Genomic DNA, 22323 nt, shown 5'->3' with positions numbered 1-22323 from the left:
TTCAAAATTGGCCAGTAAAAATGAAAAACTTGAATTTTTCCAAAAATATGTTGGTTTAATTTGAAATTTCTAAATTTCACAAGGAACAGGAGAAAAAATGTACCCCAAAATCTGTAACGCAGGTTCTCCTGAGTACAACGGTACCCCATATGTGGGCATAAACCACTGTATGGGCACACAGCAGGGCTCTGAAGGGAAGGAGCGCCAATTTGCTGGAGCAAAACCGCAGCTAGTAACAGTTATTAGAATAGCGCAGTTACTAAAAGACAATAAAAAAAATTAGATTACAGGTAATGTGGGGTGGTTACGGACAGTCTGGGGTGGTTCCGGGTAATCTAGAGGTGGTTACGGGCAGTCTGAGGTGGTTACGGGCAGTCTGAGGTGGTTACGGGTAATCTGGGGTGGTTACGGATAATCTGGGGTGGATACGGTCAACATGGGGTGGTCACAGGCAACCTGCTGTGGTTAGAGGCAACCTGGGCTGGTTAGAGGCAACCTGGGGTTAATACGGACAACCTGCTGTGGTTACAGACAATCTGGTATGGTTACAGGCAACCTGCTGTGGTTACGGACAATCTGGGGTGGTTGCGGACAATCTGGGGTGGTTGCGGACAATCTGGGGTGGTTACGGACAATCTGGGGTGGTTGCGGACAATCTGGGGTGGTTACGGACAATCTGGGGTGGTTACGGGCAACCTGCTGTGGTTACAGACAATCTAGGGTGGTTACAGGCAACCTGCTGTGGTTACAGGCAACGTGGGGTGGTTACGGACAATCTGGGGTGGTTACGGACAATCTGGGGTGGTTACAGACAATCTGGGGTGGTTACAGGCAACCTGCTGTGGTTACGGATAAACTGAAGTGCTAATAGGTAATCAGAGGTGGGTACCTGTAATCTGGCGTGGTTACGGGCAATCTGGAGGGGGTCACTGGCAATTTGGGGTGGTTAGAGGCAAGGTGCAGTGTTCAGAGGCAAGGTGCGGTGGTCAGATGCAAGGTGCGGTGGTCATAGGCGACGTGCGGTGGTCATAGGCGACGTGCGGTGGTCAAAGGCGACGTGCGGTGGTCATAGGCGACGTGCGGTGGTCATAGGCGACGTGCGGTGGTCATAGGCGACGTGCGGTGGTCAGAGGCAACCTGCGGTGGTCAGAGGCAACCTGTGGTGGTCAGAGGCAACCTGCGGTGGTTGCGTTCAATCTGGGGGGTTACATGTAATCTGGCATGATTACGGGCAACCTGGGGTGGTTACGGGCAACCTGGGGGGGTTACAGACAATCTAGAATTGTTACGGATAGAGTGAAGTGCTTATAGCTAATCTGGGGTGGTTACATGTAATTTGGGGTGGTTACAGGCAATCTGGGGTGATTACGGACAATCTGGAGGGCGTCACTGGCAACGTGTGGTGGTTACTGGCAACGTGCGGTGGTTACGGACAACGTGCGGTGGTTACGGGCAACGTGCGGTGGTTATGGGCAACGTGCGGTGGTTACGGGTAATCTGGGGGGTTACGTGCAATCTGACGTGATTACGGACAACCTGGGGTGGTTATGGGCAACGTGCGGTGGTTACGGGCAACCTGCGGTGGTTACGGGTAATCTGGGGCGGGGGGGGGGGTAGGGGTTATTTGGGAGTAAACTGCAATTATTACTATAATAAAAAGTGTGTGTTTTATTTTTTTGTATGTTTGTCACTTTTTGTACTTTATACATTCATGTTCACTGTATTACATCATAGTTCAGTGACAGAGACCAAATTGGTCTCTGTCACTTTAAATTTTCAGAGCTTGGCTGGTTGTGGAGCGCATGCGCACCTCATAACCAGCCAGGACACGGAAGAGGAAGGAGCTCCAGGAGCAGGTGAGTATATGGGGAAGGGGGGGGGGTGACTGGGGGACGGGGGTGACAGGGGGGGTGACAGGGGGTTGGGGGGCGACTTGGGGGGTGGCGGGGACATCACTTTTTATCCCCTGTCACTAATCATTCATGGTGACAGGGGATAAAAAGTGCCGGCGGCACATGGCACAAGCGATCAGCGGTATATAGTATATACCGCTGATCGCTTGTACCGGGACCCCACAGGGGGGGTCCCGATGACTGCCCCATGCTCTCCGCTACCTCCGGTGGCGGAGAGCATGGGGCTTTCATTCATTTTTCTTTTTTGATCACTGTGAACAGACATTAGTCTGTTAACAGTGATCGCGGCGGCCATCTTGGATCCGATGGCCGCTGCGGGAGGGGGGGTTAGTGACTGGGGCACTAGGGGGCTGATCTGGGGTCTGATTTTTACTTATTTCATCTCCCCCCACCGTGGATTTACGGTGGGGGGAGATGAAATACAGCGGCGGCACCGGCCCATTAGTGACCGCCGTTTCAGCGGTCACTAAGGGGTTAATGGGGGTCAGCTGCGGAATCGCAGCTGATCCTCATTATCTCCGGTGCTGTACACAGATGAGAGCGGGATCGCTGTCCCTGCAGCGATCCTGTTCTCATCACAAAGCCCCTGTCAGTCAGGAACGTATATGTACATTTCTACTGCACGGGGCATGTGCAATAGGAACGTATATATACAGATGGCTGACGTGAAGGGGTTAAAAATGAACTACAGCCAAGGGGCAACAGAAAGTCCAGCACAGCAGCTCCAGCTCTATGACTGTCACACTGCTATTTGCTTTTTTTTTTAACAATATTTTATTAGTGGCTTATGTAATATTTGAACATACATATTGAAAATTCATTACATATTCAAAAAGAAAGTCGCTCACAGGCAACAAAGGATTGTATGTTTACAATATCATACAGATACTATGAGCCTTTGTAATAACCTTAAAAGACATACAGTATTATCATATACAATACAATGTAGTCTTACCAAAAACATAGGTAGAAAAACAGTAACCTATAATATCACCTTAAAACATGGTATAGATGTCAGATATTCAAATATGCTATACATAATATATAGAATGGAGAGAATTGTCTTTAACAGAGAAAGGGAAAAGCTTAAGATATTTGGAGTGCTCCCAGAGTTCCCTTTTGGGCGGCCATGCAATACCAATCAGTGTCCTTAAAATGATTAATGACAGAGTCTCTCTCTTCTATAATAAAATCATGAATTAGAAATTGTGTCCATTTGGACATAAATGTTTTTGTTGATTTTTCTTCGGTGTGCAATACATCCAAAATTTCCCAATGAAAGATCTCCTTTAGAGCGGAGATTACCTCAGAAATGTCTGGTAGAGTATCCAGTATCCAGTATCTTAATAAACATTTCAGGGAAACTAATAGAGTTAAATGAATTCCTTTAGAGGTAAGTAATTTAGGAGAGGGAGTAGTAGAGTCTATATCAATAAAATGAAAAAGATAACTAAGAGGGAGAAGTGGTATGGCATGGCCCCAAGTGGACAAAAGATAGAGCCGCACAGAATCCCAAAATTCCTGCACTCGCGTGCAGGCCCAGGCACAGTGAAACAAGTCTGCTTTAGGAAGTGAACATTTCGGGCAACTGTTTATGTGAGCAGTGTGGGAGTTGGAAAAAGGAATATTAAAGGCATATATAGCCTTGTGTATAAAGCGGAAATGTATTTCACGTAGACCCACATTGGGAGTGGCAGAATGCACTAGTTGAGACCCTTTCATTATTTGTTGGGTCAGATAATCTGAAAAAATTACGGAGGACCATTTTTAAAAAAAAAAAATTGTCTAGATAAATTCTTTTGAGAGCGTGATCTAAGTTCTCCATATGTATGTGATAAAGAATTATGTACCGGTGGTGTTGGGAATAGATTATCAAATTCTATATCACTTTCTGCTTTTGCTATGTCCCGCACTCTGAGGCTATGTTCACACTACGTATATTTGAGGCTGTATGTTTGAGGCTGTATAGCAACCAAAACAAGGAGTGGATTGAAAACACAGAAAGGCTCTGTTCACATAATGTTGTAATTGAGTGGATGGCCGTCATTTAATGGCAAATATGTGCTGTTATTTTAAAACAACGGCTGTTGTATTGAAATAATGGAAGTTATTTACCGTTAAATGGCGGCCATCCACTCAATTACAACATTATGTGAACAGATCCTTTCTGTGTTTTCAATCCACTCCTGGTTTTGGTTGCTATGAGGACCTGACATAAGGACCAAATACAGCCTCAAATATACATAGTGTGAACCCAGCCCCAGTGGAAGTAAGAAATTCAATTATAGAATCGTATTGAGGTAAATGAAATGAGGACAATTTAAATCGTGTTCTGACGATATCCCATGATAAGAAAGTGCTGGAATTAGTATCCAGCAGATCCCCAACAGAAGAAACATGTGCACTCTGCCACTCCGAGTAGTCCAATTTGTCTGAGTCAGGTGGGTAAAGTGGTGAATGCCACAGAGGAAATCTTTTCGATAGGCAAAAGGGTAAACCATATAATTTTCGTATCGCCTTCCATGTGGCAATGGTGTCTTTAAAGATAACACTTCTCTTAATTTCTGGGGGGAGTTCTGGTAATTTAGCATGTAGCAGGGTGGGTAAAGGCCAAGGTGCTGCTAAAGCTTTCTCAATTAAAATATTGGAGAAATATGACGTGTCCATAATCCAATCTTTAGCATGGCGAAAGAGAGCGGCCAAATTATATAATCTAATATCTGGACATTGAGCGCCACCTTTGTAAGTAGGGAGACAGAGAGTGGAATAGGCAATATGAGGTCTCTTTGATTGCCAAATAAATTTAGTGAAATATGATTGGAGTAGGGAAACGTCAGAATGTTTGAGTAAAAGGGGTATTGTTTGCATTGGATATAACAGTTTTCCAAAACACATCATTTTGATTAAGTGGGTACGGCCTAGAATTGACAATGGTAGAGATTCCCATCTCTGGAGATCTTGTTTTATTCTCTTAATTATAGGGCGATAGTTCAGGGAATATAGTGAGGAGGGAGTTCTGCCAATCTGGATTCCAAGATAAGTAATATAGGATTTAGCGATGGAGACCCCCGCAGGACCCGAAGTAGACCTCTTATGTGGAGTTAGATAAAGAAGTTGACTTTTATGTATATTGATTCTATACCCAGAGAAGGAACCAAAAATTGTTAAGGCATCTAATACTGCCGGAACATGTAGATCTGGGTTATCTAAATATATCTAAGTATCATCAGCAAAGCATGTAACTTTGATGACTTGGGAACCAACCCCTATGCCTGAGAAAAAGTCAGAAGAAATAAGATATCTAGCCAGAGGCTCCATCGCCAAATTGAACAATAGAGGGGATAGGGGGCAACCCTGTCTGGTACCTTTTTGTAAGGGAAAGCTATCTGAAAGGAAACCCGGGGTATGAATTCTAGCTTTCGGAGATGTGTATAATGTGGAAATAAAATCTTTGAATTGACCTGTGATACCAAATTTTGTTAAGGTCATGTCCAGCCACTCCCAGCTGATATTATCAAAAGCCTTTTCGGCGTCAATTGCCAACAGACCTGGAGAGTGGCTGGAACGACCCCCAGATTGGACACCAGACTGGGCCGCTAGTACCGTTCTTATATTAGTGACACCAGAACGTCCTTTTCTAAAGCCAACTTGATGGCTGCCTATTAGTGATGGTAGGATGTCTGCTAATCTATTGTTCATAATCTTTGCCAACAATTTTAGGTCTACATTTATTAAAGAGATTGGCCTGTACGAAATAGGAGATGTCGGATCCTTCCCTGTTTGTGTAGTATTTTGATATATGCAGTATCTCCCGAGGGGAGCATGTGATGGTCAGTCAGAATAGTTTGGAAAGTAGAAAGAAGAGTGGGGGAGATGGCAGAAGACATAGATTTATAAAATTCCGCACTATAGCCATCAGGGCCTGGAGCTTTGTTATTTTTAAGTGTAGAGATAGTGGCAGTAATTTCCTCCAATGTGACTGGGGCGTTGAGAGAATCAAGAGAAGGTGTATCAAGAGAAGGTAGAGTTAATGACTCTAGAAAGTTCTTACCAGCAGCTAGATCAAGCCTATCTTTGGAATATAGTGAGCGGTAAAATTGTTGTAAAAGTTGTGATATGACTTTAGGATCTTTTTGTATATTACCCGCTGTATCTTTGAGAGCAGGGATATGTGTAGTAGGTCTACGTCCTTTAGCAAAGTTAGCTAACATTTTCCCTGATTTATTACCATAGCAGAATAAACGGGATATGCATTGATCTCTATATATAGCATTGAGTTTTTCCTGTGCAATTTCAAAAGCTTGTCTAGCTGCTGTCCATTTAGATTTATTGTCATCTGTAGGGGAAGACAGGAAAAGAGTGTATGTAGAGCGCAGATCTTGGGAAAGTTGAAGATAGTTTTTACGTGCTTCACGTTTCTGGGCAGCCACATAAGAAATTATTTGGCCCCTTAGAACTGCTTTTGCAGTCTCCCAGAAAAGTATTGGGGATTGAGTTTGATAAATGATTCATCACTAGCTAAATGAGAAGGAAATCTCCAAATAATATTGGATCCCTTCTGAAAAATGTCTCTTAATTGTAAACTAACAGGGGAGTGATCCGAAATTACTATATCATGAATTTCAGAGTCTTCTACTCTGCCAAGAGAGTCCGGTGACACTAAACAGTAGTCTATTATTGACCAGGCCGTTTGGGAGTGAGAGTAAAAAGAGTATTCTCTACCATCAGGGTGTAGATGACGCCAAGAATCAGATAAGGAGGTAGAATTAAGGAAGTTGGATAAAATATTATCTGATAAAGTAAATACAGTAGGGGTCTTAGTTCTTTTTCTATCTTCAGTTGTATTAAGAACAGTATTTAGATCTCCACCAACTATTTTAAGATTATTGTCATCTTTCAGAATGAGGTTTTCCAATTTTTTAAAAAAATCAGGTCTCTGAGTGTTGGGACCATAAACGTTATATATGCTATATTTGCCCGCTGGAGTGTCAATAAGAAGATGACATATCCTGCCTTCATCATCTTGATATTGAGGTAATACCGTACAGGTTAAATTTTTATGTGTAAGAATAACTACCCCGCCTTTACGGTTAATAGCTGGTGAACCATAAACAGCACCCACCCAAAAACGTTTAAGTCTGAAATAATCCGATTCAGTTAAATGTCTTTCTTGCAATAATACTATATCGGCCCTAAGTCTCTTAAGGTGTTTCAGTATAGAAGTCCTCTTAGATGGGGAACGTAGTCCCTTAACATTCCAAGTGATTAATTTCATACAATATTAATAGAAGAGGAGGTGTTAAGAAGAGACCCTGGAAGCACAATAATATAGTGGGTAACCCTTTCAGGCAGAAAATGAGGATAGCATGTAGCATTTTCAGACAAACTAAAGGTGATATACCTAAGAATAAAACAGTTAACAATATAAACTAAGCGAATAAAGTGAGATGTGGACTTCACTTTTTTCGTATTGTCCAATGTTCGGAGCATTCGCAAACTCCGCATTATGGAGAAGAAATAAAGAGAAAGAAATAACTGGTGGAGAGGTCACATCAACCTCCGCTCCACTAAATGAGTATATATAAAAATTAAAGACATACACATCCCTACCCTCCTGAGAAATGTGTGAGTTGTCACAGGGAAGCAAATAAATAAAATAAAACAAAAGGGAGAGCCAGTATATAATGATTAGTGCTTAAAGAAGTTGTACTTTAAACCTAAAACCATACAAGGTGGAATTATACATATACATACATATATATATATATACACACACACACACACACACACACACACACACACACACACACACATATATATATATATATATATATATATATATATATATATATATATACATAAATACATACCTACACACACACCACCAAATTCATTACTACCTAGACTAAAGAAAATAATAATGTAGTAACAAGGTGTCCCTAATATAGTATTTAGTCAACATATATAGGGCTAAATAGAGAAAAAAAATACTCAGTTTTAATGAGCAGCATAGCGTCCAACAGAATAGAGATGGAGTTCATAATCATTCCATTTTTTTTACCGTGTCAGTAGGGCCATCCAAACGTCGTCTCTTGTGCTTGTCTTGAATAGGTGGAGTGAGACCCTTTACATCTTTAAGGGAAGAAATGGCTTCCTCAGGAGAACTGTAAAGAGAGGCTGAACCATCCGATTTGAAAACTTTCAGTATGGCAGGATAAAGAAGAGCAAATCGTATTTGATTTTTCACCAATGTTGAGCAAATGTGTGCAAAAGCTTTACGTTTTTGAACCACTGCTGCGGAGTAGTCATTAAACATGAGGATTTTGTGGCCATGAATTGCAACATCAACGGTAGATTTTTTAAAGCTTTGTAAAATGTTATTTTTATCATTATAATTCAGATACTTGACAATCACTTGTCTGGGTTTCTGTTCCTTTTGATTTGCATCTTGCTTTTGTTTCGCTGGTGGGGGTCCCACACGGTGAGCTCTTTCCACAGTAATGTGACCTGGGATACCCAAGGCTTGGGGAATTTCTAGAGAACATATAGCATGTAATTGCATGGCTGGAATGGATTCAGGTAAACCTATAATACGTAAATTGTTGCGCCTAGAGCGGTTCTCTAGATCATCAGTCTTTGTTTGCAATGAAGCTGTGACATTCATATTCTGTTGTAGTTTTATTTTTGTAGAATGTATTTCATCTTCTAACAGGCTGACTCTCTCCTGAAGTTCAGTAATCTCTGAGGTATGCGTTGCTATATCTCCTTGTATGGTTGCTAGGGAGGAAACTATAGTGGCCTCAAGAGAGGATTTTATGTCATTTAATATCATTATGGACACTTGAATTGCCAGTGCCTTGCAAGACATATTTAGTCCTGGTATTATGGTGTCACAGAGGTCTGGCACTGGGGTTTGTGAGGTATGTGTTTCCTCTGTGTGTGCCTCAGCAGCAGCACCTCGTGTCGGCGCCATTTTAGGTGTCCCTGTGACAGAGCTGTGAGGTAAATGAAGGAGGGCTTATGGGTAGGTGTATAACTGGTTCCCCGCTTAATGAAGTGGTGCCTCCGACTCCTCGGCACTTAGAGAAGTCAGAGATGTGGTCCGGCAGGGCCGGTAATGTCAGGAGTCAGAGCGGGGAGCGATATTATGAGCGGAGAATGGAGGAGCTCACTCACACTGCTGCCCACCCATACGCGCCGGAACCGGAAGTCCGCCATTTGCTTTTTAGTCCCCAATGCTGCAAAATGAAAGTTATAAAACAGAGCACATCCTAGAAAACACTAATAAATTATATATATATACACACACATACACTACCGTTCAAAAGTTTGGCGTCACCCAAACAATTTTGTGTTTTCCATGAAAAGTCACACTTTCACCACCATACGTTGTGAAATGAATAGAAAATAGAGTCAAGACATTGACAAGGTTAGAAATAATGATTTGTATTTGTAATAACATTGTTTTTACATCAAACTTTGCTTTCGTCAAAGAATCCTCCTTTTGCAGCAATTACAGCATTGCACACCTTTGGCATTCTAGCTATTAATCTGTTGAGGTAAGCTGGAGAAATTGCACCCCACGCTTCTAGAAGCAGCTCCCACAAGTTGGATTGGTTGGATGGGCACTTCTGGCGTACCATACGGTCAAGCTGCTCCCACAACAGCTCAATGGGGTTCAGATCTGGTGACTGCGCTGGCCACTCCCTTACCCATAGAATACCAGCTGCCTGCTTCTGCTGTAAATAGTTCTTGCACAATTTGGAGGTGTGTTTAGGGTCATTGTCCTGTTGTAGGATGAGATTGGCTCCAATTAAGCGCTGTCCACTGGGTATGGCATGGCGTTGCAAAATTGAGTGATAGCCTTCCTTATTCAGAATCCCTTTTACCCTGCACAAATCTCCCACCTTACCAGCACCAAAGCAACCCCAGACCATCACATTACCTCCACCATGCTTAACAGATGGTGTCAGGCATTCTTCCAGCATCTTTTCATTTGTTCTGCGTCTCACAAACGTTCTTCTTTGTGATCCAAACACCTCAAACTTGGATTCATACGTCCACAACACTTTTTTCCAGTCTTCCTCTGTTCAATGTCTGTGTTCTTTTGCCCATCTTAATCTTTTTATTTTATTGGCCAGTCTCAGATATGGATTTTTCTTTGCTACTCTGCCCTGAAGCCCAAAATCCTGCAGCCGCCTCTTCACTGTAGATGTTGACACTGGTGTTTTGCGGGTACTTTTTAATGAAGATGCCAGTTGGGGACCTGTGAGGCGTCTGTTTCTCAAACTAGAGACTCTAATGTGCTTTTCTTCTTGCTTAGTTGTGCAACGCTGCCTCCCACTTCTTTTTCTACTCTGGTTAGAGCCTGTTTGTGCTGTCCTCTGAAGGGAGTACTACACACCGTTGTAGGAAATCTTCAATTTCTTAGCAATTTTTCGCATGGAATAGCCTTCATTTCTAAGAACAAGAATAGACTGTTGAGTTTCAGATGAAAGTTCTCTTTTTCTGGCCATTTTGAGCATTTAATTGAACCCACAAATGTGATGCTCCAGAAACACATTCTGCTCAAAGGAAGGTCAGTTTTGTAGCTTCTGTAACGAGTTAGACTGTTTTCAGATGTGTGAACATTGCACAAGGGTTTTCTAATAATCAATTAGCCTTTTGAGCCAATGAGCAAAAACATTGTACCATTAGAACACTGGAGTGATAGTTGCTGGAAATGGGCCTCTATACACGTATGTAGATATTGCACCAAAAACCAGACATTTGCAGCTAGAATAGTCATTTACCACATTATCAATGTGTAGAGTGTATTTCTTTAAAGTTAGGACTAGTTTAAAGTTATCTTCATTGAGAAGTACAGTGCTCTTCCTTCAAAAATAAGGACATTTCAATGTGACCCCAAACTTTTGAATGGTAGTGAGATATATATATATATATATATATATATATATATATATATATATATATATACTCGGTGATGTGGCCCAAAAAAAATTCTCTTGTGGTCAGAGGCAAAATCCTATGGTTATATACATATGTTTCGTATTCTCTAAAAAAAGGACAAGAAAGCAAAAATACAGCACAACTGTATATATACATACTTATGCCCTTGTCTTCTTTCTAAGAGAATGCAGTGTGAAGCTCTGTTCACACAATGTTTTTATGTGAAAACACAGCCGTTTTTTGACAATTATCGCCATATTTTTGCCTCAAAAAATGTTGCATGAATATAGCATAGAGGGAATAGGGAGATCTGGGACAACACACTTTAAGGTTATGTTCTCACAAAAAAAAAATGATGTTGGTCTTTCAATTTTAATGTGTGCTGTAACTACCCAATGTCGGAGAAATAGGAATAAGGCAGTCGAATTTCAACATGCTTGATCCCCTGGTTTTGAAAATGTTGAAGATGTCAAAAGTTTTGATCTGCCTGGGTCTGAGTATTCAGACTCATAAAAAAAAAATGAGTCTGGCTCCATAAACTTAAATCATGAGCCTGACTCTTATTTTCTTACATCGGGGGGAGAGGATACGCTGCTTGTTCTCCCAACTGGTATGGGCCAGGCCAATCAAAACTTTTGTTACAAATATTACAAAACAGTTGTTACAAATGACTGGTACAATTTAAAGTACATAATCTGTTGATTTCTAACTCGTATTTCAGAAAAACTAAAGATTGAAAGAAATATTCCCAGAATTTTTTTCATACCATCAGGAATCTCCTCATCCAACGTGACTGGTACTTTCCCTTAAAAAAAAAAAAAAAAAAAAACAACAACAACAAAAACAATAAAAAAATATGCAGACCCTGTTACACATCTTACCAACACAGTCCACATACCAAACACAGAATGGCCCAGATTTACTAAAACTGTCTAATGTTTAATTAGAATATTTAGTCAAGACAAAGGGGGAGATTTATCAAACATGTTGTACAGTGAAACTGGCTCAGTTGCCCCTAGCAACCAATCAGATTCCACCTTTCATTTTCCAAAGAGTCTGTGAGGAATAAAACGTTAAAATTTGATTGGTTGCTAGGGGCAACTGAGCCAGTTTCACCATTTTTGATAAATCTCCCCTAAAGTCTACAAATTCAGGGGGGGTTCTGAGAGGGGTCACATGGCGATCACAGGTGCTATGTGTAGCCCGGGACCATGGATATTAGCGGGCGCGGTCTGATCTCTTCAATCATTGCTGTATTAAGTATACTGCAGTGATTTCTATGGGAGATTACTGCAGTAATACTGAAAGTCCCCCAGGGGGCTAAAAGTTAGTGTACTATAAAAAAAAAAAAATCCCCTCCCCTAATAAACGTTTGAATCATCCCCCTTTTTCCATTTTATAAATAAAAATAAATAAATAAACATATTTTGTATGGGCGTGTGCGCACTCGCTTGAATTATTGAATTATCACATTCATGATCTCACATGCTAAACAACATAAGCCAAAAACTCGCCAAATTGCAAATGTTTTTGTCAAATCCACATCAAATCCATAAAAGTTTTCATAAAAAGTCATCACAAAGTCGTATATATGCAATCAATGTATCAATGTCGGGAGAAAAGAACATAAAGGGGCATATGATCAAAACCTTTTAATTTGTTAACAGCCTAACTTAGGTTCAGGAGGAAAGTGTTTTAATTAAAAATAAATATATAACTGGACACAAGAACAAGAGGTTACATTCTGAGGTTAGATGGGGAAAGATCAGAAAATATGTTATTGAAAGATTAGTAGATGCTTGAAACAAACATCAGATGTGGTTCAAAAATCTACGGAAAGTAAATTAAACATGCTTGGGATAAATATATATCTGTCCTAAGATAATAAGAATGGAAATAATATAAGGGCAGACTAGATGGACCTGGATGGTCTTTTCTGTCGATAATCTTTTATGTTTCTAGCAAGAACGTTCTTGTTTGATCACATTTGTATAGCCATTTAAATCATTGTTATTGGCTCTGCAAATGGTTGATGTCCAGCCAACAATGATAAAATTCAAAGGGTCAGATTATTGATGGAGCTATTTTAATTGACTTAGTTATGTGAATGCTCAACAACCTTAAAGCTTGTCATTTTGCAGTGTTTGGCCCATGTAAAAGAGTCTTAAGCAGAAGATACAATCCAAGATGGAGCTATACAGAAACACAATAAGAAATAATCTAGGAATACCTGCCAGTAAACACTTCTTTGGACCAGGTCACAGTATGACAGATTTAAAAGTCTTTCTACTAAAAGGTCATTCCATGAGTAGCAGGGGAGGAAAGTCAAGGAATTCATACAAGAACTTTAAAATAAGAACTTTCCAGCCATTGACACAAGGACTCAATCTTCGCCTGGATTTATGAGCCATTACTTCACACCCCAAAGCAGTTACTTCAGATCTCCAAACTCCTGAATCATCGTTTTGATTACTCTTCCAACTGTAATAAAAACCTCAATTTTATTGCTTTGTCCTCTTTTGATGATGTATCACCCCATGTATAATGTCTTGGTATAAGATCTCTTAAAAGTTGTGTTCTTCTTTTAGTAAGTCCTTAAACTTGCTTGATGAGAACTCAATGTTCTTTGATTGCTTGTAAATAAAAGGGTATAATTTATATATATATATATATATATATATATATATATATATATATATATATATATATATATATAATTTTTTTATCCCACAAAGTATTAAGATTTTTTTAAAAACAATAAATCACAATATTTTCTGCCATACATGTATTGATTTTTAAGATGAAAAAATATCTATTTTATAATAATGTAGAAAAGTTAAAAAGTGTGAATACATTTTATGCGATGTAAAAGTTTTCAATATAACTTGTGCTCAATACACATGGAAGTGGTACAGTTTAGTCTTCATGTACTGTAGTTAATTTGAAACCATATAACATCTCTGTGTCCAACAACGCCACAATATAGCTGTAGTGTTCCTGTACAGGTGTGCCACTACATTTCTATACCACCTGTCACAAGGTACGTATGTCAGGTGACACACTCTGGGTTGAAGGTTGCTGTTTGCACTTTCACCACTTGGTGTCTCAGTCTCCCCTACTCTCTTGCACAGCTGAAGTGATAAAAGGGTTAAACATGTACTATATTCTGTTCTTTGTTCACCAATGAGTAGCTTGGGTGCCTCACACTACACCACATATCAGATAAGTACACTCTCTCCCTTCTAGCACTTTCCCCACCAATAGGATATTAGTCCCAATCACCCCTATTTAAAGTGACACTGTTACCACATTTTCCCAGTTTGAGTTCTTAACACATGTGTAAAGGGTACATTTAGCAGATTTCATACACTATTTTATGTCATCCATCATAATGCTTATTCCAGTAAAAAGTAAACTTTATTGTATTTGAATTGCGCCTCCTGGGCGGAGCTTTTCTGCTGAAGCACCACTTAGCTCCGCCCACACCATCACCGTTGTCCCTCCGCTTTGTGACGTCATTGCTGCCAGCCGCTCTGCTGTTGAACAGTTCATCTTAGGTGGCCCTCACAGCCTGTGGTTTTATCTGTCACAGCGAGGGAGCAGTCACATTGCTGTGTGTGTACTGCTCCCGCGTCCTCCTTCACTGCTTAGTTGGCGCAGGCGGGCATTGAAGCTGCCCTGCTCCTGCGCGTGGCCTGTGGTGTCATCCAGCGAGGGGGCGACGTGGTCGGGCAGTGATGCTGCCCTGCTACTGATTTGGCCGTCCCTCCCCCCAAACAGCTCCCGATGTCACCAGGCGTGGGGCAGGGATGCTGGCCTGCTTAGCTGTGCCTCCCCCCGCAAAGGCCCCGGTATCACCTGGCGTGGGGCAGGCAGTCGGGCAGTGAAGCAGTGCAGCATCAAAATGCAAAAATGTGGTGACAGTGTCACTTTAAGGTTTTTCTTCTTTTAGTAGATGGCACGTCTCTCTTAATATCAACACAGTTACATCTATACGACAATTCTCTTCGACCATCTAGAGCCTGAAACTATTTTTCATCAACTGCATGAGTTCTGAAACACTTTTTCATTGACCTTCTATGGCCTGAAACAATATTTCAGCGGCCAGCTTGAGCCTGAAACAATTTTCATCGACTGCACGAGGTCTAAAACACTTGTTCATCGACTTCCTATGTCCTCACACACATAGGAGGGTGTTGGTAGGTAAGATAAATCATTTTCTTACCTCCTTATCTTGAAGCTGCAGTCTCCCCCTTTATATGTTTCAGAACGGTGTGAATGTTTTCATTGCGGCTGAATCATCCATGCTATGTCGCTCCTTGGCCCCCTTTGAGTGACAACTGTTATGGACACACCTCAAGAGTGCTGTCATATTGACTGTCTGCTCCAAATTACAAGTTATAAGTTTATAGTGCGCACTGAGCATCAAACACCCTGACACAGTGATGGTTAAGGTGGATCTCCTTTATTTAACCCCTTGCCTCTAAAGCCTGTTTTGGCCTTAATGACCAGGCTCATTTTTCAAAATCTGACCTGTCTCACTTTATGCTCTTATAGCTCAGTGATGCTTTAACGTATGCTAGCGATTCTGAGATTGTTTTTTCGTCACATATGACACTTTATATTAGTAGCAAAATTTGGTCACTACTTTGGGTATTTTTTGTGAAAAACATCAAAATATCAAGAAAAATTTGAAAATTTTGCATTTTATGAACTTCTGAAATTCTCTGCTTCTAAAAAAGGAAGTCATAGCACATAAATTAGTTACTAAATCACATTAACAATATGTCCTCTTTATTCTTGCATAATTTGGGAAACATATTTTACTTTTTTAGGGTGTTACGGGGCTTAGAAATTTATGAGCAAATTATCACATTTTGTGAAAATTTCCAAAACTGATTTTTTTTAGGGACCAGTTCTTTTTTTAAATGGATTTAGAAGGCTTGTATACTGGAAACCCCCATAAGTGACCCCATTTTGGAAACTAGACACCTTAAAGAATTAATCTAGGGGTATAATGAGCATTTTAACCCTACAGGGGCTGGAGGAAAGTATTCACAATTAGGCCGTAAAAAAAATCGAAAATTTAAATTTTCAAATAATATATACGTTTAGATTAAAGTTTCTCATTTTCAAAAGGAACATGAGAAAAAAAGCATGCCAAAATTTGTAACGCAGGTTCTCTTGAGTACAACGGTACCCCATATGTGGGCGTAAACCACTGTATGGGCACACAGCCGGGCTCAGAAGTAAAGGAGCGCCAATTAGCTTTTTTAATGCAGATTTTGCTGAAGAAGTTTCTGAGCGCCAGGTGCATTTGCAGAGCCCCTGTAGTGTCCGCAGAATAGAATCCCCCCAAAAGTCACCCCATTTTCGAAAGTACACCCCTCAAAGAAATCATCTTTGGGTAGGATGAGCATTTTGACCCCACATGCATTAGAGGAAAGTATTCAAAATTACACAGTAAAAATGAAAAACACGAATTTTTCCAATAATATGTTTTTTTAGTTTGAAATTTTTCAATTTCACGAGGAACAAGAGAAAAAAAGTACCCCAAAATTTGTAAAGAAGGTTCTCCTGAATACAACGGTACCCCATATGTGGGCGTAAACCACTGTATGGGCACACAGCAGGGCTCAGAAGTAAAGGAGCGCCAATTAGCTTTTTCAATGCAGATTTTGCTGAAGAAGTTTCTGAGCGCCAGGTGCATTTGCAGCGCCCCTGTAGTGTCCGCAGAAGAGAAACCCCCAAAAAGTCACCCCATTTTGGAAAGTGCACCCCTCAAAGAATTCATCTTGGTGTGTGGTGACCATTTTGACCCCACAGGTATTAGAGGAAAGTATTTAAAATTAGACAGTAAAAATGAAAAACTTGAATTTTTCCTATAATATGTTTGTTTAGTTTGAAATTTCTCAATTTCACGAGGAACAAGAGAAAAAAAGTACCCCCAAATTTGTAAAGAAGGTTCTCCTGAATACAACGGTACCCCATATGTGGGCATAAACCACTGTATCGCCACACAGGAGGGCTCAGAAAGAAGGGAGCGCAAATTAGCATTTTCAGTTCAGATTTTGCTGAAGAAGTTTCTGAGCGCCAGGTGTGTTTGCAGAGCCCCTGTAGTGTCCGCAGAAGAGAACCCCCCCAAAAGTCCACCCATTTTGGAAAGTACACCCCTCAAAGAATTCATCTTGGGGTGTGGTGACCATTTTGACCCCAAAGGTATTAGAGGAAAGTATTCAAAATAAGACAGTAAAATTGAAAAACTAGAATTTTTCCAATAATATGTTCGTTTAGTTTGAAATTTCTCAATTTCACTAGGAACAGGGGAGAAGCTGCATGCCCAAATCTGTAACGCAGGTTCTCCTGAGTAGAACGGTACCCCATATGTGTGCATAAACCACTGTATGGGCACCCAGCCGGGCTCAGAGGGGAAGGAGCGCCAATTAGCATTTTCAGTGCAGATTTTTACGAAGAAGTTTCTGAGTGCCAGGTGCGTTTGCAGAGCCCCTGTAGTGTCAGAAGAATAGAACCCCAGCAAAAGTCACCCCATTTAGGAAAGTACACCCCTGAAAGAATTCATCTTGGGGTGCAGTGAGCGGTTTGACCCCACAGGTATTAGAGGAAAGTATTCAAAATAAGACAGTAAAAATGAAAAACTCGAATTTTTCCAATAATATGTTTGTTTAGTTAAAAATTTCTTAATTTCACGAGGAACAGGAGAGAAAACGTACCCCAAAATCTGTAACGCAGGTTCTCCTGAGTACAACGGTACCCCATATGTGGGCATAAACCACTGTATGGGCACACAGCAGGGCTCAGAAGGGAAGGAGCGCCAATTTGCTGGAGCAAAACCGCAGCTAGTAATAGTTATTAGAATAGCGCAGTTACTAAAATACAATAAAAAATGAGATTACAGGTAATGTGGGGTGGTCACGGGCAACCTGGGGTGGTCACGGGCAACCTGGGGTCGTCACGGGCAACCTGGGGTGGTTATGGGCAACCTGGGGTGGTTACAGAGAATCTGGGGTGGTTACGGGCAACATGGGGTGGTTACGGGCAACGTGGGGTGGTAACGGGCAACGTGGGGTGGTAACGGATAAACTGAAGTGCTTATAGGTAATCTGGGATGGATACCTGTAATTTGGGGTCGTTACAGGCAATCTGGCGTGGTTACGGGCAATCTGGAGAGGGTCACTGGCAATTTGGGGTGGTTAGAGGCAACGTGCGGTGGTTATAGGCAACGTGCGGTGGTTATGGGCAACGTGCGGTGGTTATGGGCAACGTGCGGTGGTCAGGGGCAACGTGCGGTGGTCAGGGGCAACGTGCGGTGGTCAGAGGCAACGTGCGGTGATTAGGGGCAACGTGCGGTGGTCAGGGGCAACGTGCGGTGGTCAGGGGCAACGTGCGGTGGTCAGGGGCAACGTGCGGTGGTCAGGGGCAACGTGCGGTGGTTAGGGGCAACGTGCGGTGGTCAGGGGCAACCTGCGGTGGTCAGGGGCAACGTGCGGTGGTCAGGGGCAACGTTCGGTGGTCAGAGGCAACGTGCGGTGGTCAGGGGCAACGTGCGGTGGTCAGGGGCAACGTGCGGTGGTCAGGGGCAACGTGCGGTGGTTAGGGGCAACGTGCGGTGGTTAGGGGCAACGTGCGGTGGTTAGGGGCAACGTGCGGTGGTCAGGGGCAACGTGCGGTGGTTAGGGGCAACGTGCGGTGGTCAGGGGCAACGTGCCGTGGTCAGAGGCAACGTGCCGTGGTCAGAGGCAACGTGCGGTGGTCAGAGGCAGCGTGCGGTAGTTACGGGCAATCTGGAGGGGGTCACTGGCAATTTGGGGTGGTTACGGTCAAGATGTGGTGGTTATGGGCAACGTGCGGTGGTTACATGTAATCTGGCGTGTTTACGGGCTACCTGCGGCGGTTACGGGCAAACTGGGGTGGATACGGGCAACCTGCGGTGGTTACGGGCAAACTGGGGCGGATACGGGCAACCTGCGGTGGTTACGGGTAATCTGGGAGTAAACCGCAATTATTACTATAATAAAAAGTGTGTTTTATTTTGTTTGTATGTTTTTCACTTTTTCACATTTACACTTTTTCACTTGTTCTTTTTTCACCTTCATTTTCACTGTATTACTATGATTACTGTGATATTTTCTATCACAGTAATCATAGTTTAGTGACAGACCAAATTGGTCTCTGTCACTTTAAATTTTCAGAGCTAACTGCTTCTGACGCGCATGCGCACATCAGAAGCAGTCAGGACGTCGAGGAGGACGGAGCTCCAGGATCCGGTGAGTATATGGGGAAGGGGGGGTGACTTGGGGGGGGCACGGTGACACTTTTTATCCCCTGTCACCAATGATTTATGGTGACAGGGGATAAAAAGTGCCGGGCAGCACTGGGAACAGGCGATCGGCGGTATATAGTATATACCGCCGATCGCCTGCTCCGGGACCACACGGGGGGGTCCCCGATCACTGCCCCATGCTCTCCGCTACCTCCGGTGGCGGAGAGCATGGGGCTTTGATCATTATTTTATATCCATCCCTGTGAACAAACATCGCAGGGATGGGGGCGGCTATCTTGGATCTGATGGCCGCCCGGGTACGGGGATCTGGGGTCTGATCGGGGGGCTGATCTGGGGTCTGAGGGGACATTTTTCATCTCCCCCCACCGTGGATTCACGGTGGGGGGAGATGAAAGCTCTCGGCGGCGCCGGTAATTCCCGGTACCGGAGATCACCGCTATAACGGTAATAGCGGTGATCTCCGGTATCGGGGGACAAGGGGAGGGGGCCGGGGGACATACTAGTTGTGGCGGTGGGGGGAGGCAACGTGCTGCAGCCTCCCCCCGCCGCCCGATCGCCCGATCTCCCCATAGACGCTGCGATCGCATTGACCGCGGCGTTTATGGGGTTAACTGCCCGGGCAGAGGCAGCAGGGGGATGCTGTGTGACATAGCATCCTCCTGCTGCCCGATCTTCTATAGGGACAGCGGGGGGAGGCAGGGAAGCCATGACGTTCCTGGAACGTCATGTTGCGGGAACTACCTGCTTTACATGACGTTCCAGGAACGTCATTTTGCGGCAAGGGGTTAAAGATGCCAGCCAGTTTATATACCCTGAGGGCGTTTGTTCTTTTACTAAGTCTTGTGTCAGTACTTCATTGGCTGAGGTACAAGAGGAGTTAGTTACGTAGCACTAATGTTACTAACGTAAGCTATAAGGAATGTAAATATCTCTATACTTGTTTAGATCAGTGCCATATTGGAATGACTTTACTAAATATACAAAATATCGCACTGTAAAGAAAGGAAGACAAAGCAAGTTTTCATGTTGTAGTCCACACCCAGGCCTGGCCTGGAGGCCAGAGACCTAGTTGTTTTTTTTTCTGTTTTTTTTCTAGCAGTTGAAGTTCAGAGGGAGAGAATTAGTTTGTTGGAGTTTTCAGAGAGAAAGGGTATGCAGTGCTAAATTTAGAGGTGGTGTAACTGTCACCTGGGATACATTTTCTACATCTGGGGTAAACATATGTACACCTAGTAAATCTACCCAAAAGAGTTTTTTCTGTAGTGGAGCAAAGTGCAGACTGATTCTACGTGGAGGCCCATAGGGTTCACTGTATGGCTATGTTCCCACTATGTTTTTGTCTCTGTTTTTAAAATATAAAAATTACATCCCTCATTTTGAGGTCATTTTGCTGTTTGACCAGTTTTTGGTACATTATTCTACTTTAGGTGGACTAATTGGCCTTTGGGTGTGGCTTTAATTAAAAAGTCCATTGATTTTAATAGTAAAAACGATGAAAAGACGGTGAAAAATGCTAAACTGTGAACAACTGTAAAACAATGTCCGCTGTTAGCAAAAGATATCCAAAATAATTGACATGATAATATTTTGAAGTCACCGCAGACAACGTCCATTATTTAATACATTTTGTGCATTGGACATCCGTCATTCAATTGACTTCAATGCATTGCATTGCCTTTTCTCTTTTGTGAACATAGTGTGAACATAGCCTATGGGTGCTGTGTGAGACTTTTCATGCTGGACCTGCAGGAAAACTACAGTGCCTAAAAGACAAAAAAAAGCCTGGCATTAAGAGCTAGCATCTGAGAAAGAAGCCTAAAAAGTGAGTAAACCTTCTAAGATTCATTTTGGATGATTAACCCCTTCACGTCCCATGACGTACCTGGTACCAAGGGGAGTTCAGAGAGGGGACCCTGCTCTAAACTGCGCCACTCCTGGCTGGTATCTGCAGCCGGGGAGCACCTCCATTAGTCGACGCGGGTCCCGTTGCCGCGCTCTCTAATTAGGCATTTAAATTCTGCGATCGCGCAGGTGGGGGGTGATCCATTCTTCTGGATGGACTGGGACTCATTGTTCCACTGACGCTGATCCTGGCTTGGCAATACATTGCTCTGGTCTGCAGTAGGCCATAGCGATGTATCACCAATCTCACTGATCATTGCTGTGTATATACACAGCGTTGATCTCTATGAGAGATCAATGCTGTGTATATAGAAGTCCCACAGGGGGACTTCTAGTAAAAGTAAAAGATAAAGTAAAGCATTTTTTTTTATTAATAAAAAATCCCCTCCCGTAATAAAAGTCCAAATCACCCCCCTTTTCCCATTTTATTAATTTACTAAATAAACAAATAAAAAACCATATTTGGTATTGTCATGTGCATAATCGCCCGAACGATTAGATTATCTCATTCCTGATCTTGCATGGTAAAATTCCAAAGTGCAAAATTGCACATTTTTTGTTGTATTAAATTAAAAAAATTAAAAAAATTAAGTGATTAAAAAGCCACATTTACGCAATCAAGGTACCAATAGAATGTACAGAACATGGCACAAAAATTACACCTCATAGAGCCCCATAGACAAAAAAAAAAAAAAAAAGTGTTATAAGAATGGGAATAGAGCAATTTTAAATAAAAAAGTTTTTCATTTTTTCATTTCCTGTCATTGTTCTGGTTTTGCTACATATTTAATGGGAAAATAAAGTCTGTCATTGCAAAGTACAATTTGGTGTTGCAAAAAATAAGGGCTTATATGGGTCTCTAGGTGAAAAAAAGCAAGCGCTATGTCCTTTTAAAAATACAGTAAAGTGGAAAAAGCAAAAGTCCAAAAAACGAAAATTGGCTTTGACCTTTAGGGGTTAAGCTTGAAGAGAGCTGTTAAATTCATTTAAGATTTGACACTTATTTGGACCTACACTACTTATGCTTATTGTATAATTTATGTGCTTTTCTATACTAGGGATTCAAGTAAACTACATACTGAACAGGAAGCTTACTGAGCTCACTGTCAGGACAGTAAAAGTACTGTAGTAAGTGTATTAACCTCTTAAGGACCCATGACGTACCGGTACGTCATGGATCACTGTCACTTAAGGACCCATGACGTAACGGTACGCTGGTCCTTTAAGAGGGCGCCGCGGACCGGCCGCATGCGATCG

This window comes from Dendropsophus ebraccatus, chromosome 2, assembly GCF_027789765.1.
Source record: "Dendropsophus ebraccatus isolate aDenEbr1 chromosome 2, aDenEbr1.pat, whole genome shotgun sequence".
Lineage (NCBI taxonomy): Eukaryota > Metazoa > Chordata > Amphibia > Anura > Hylidae > Dendropsophus > Dendropsophus ebraccatus.
Note: the sequence above shows the minus strand (reverse complement) of the source record.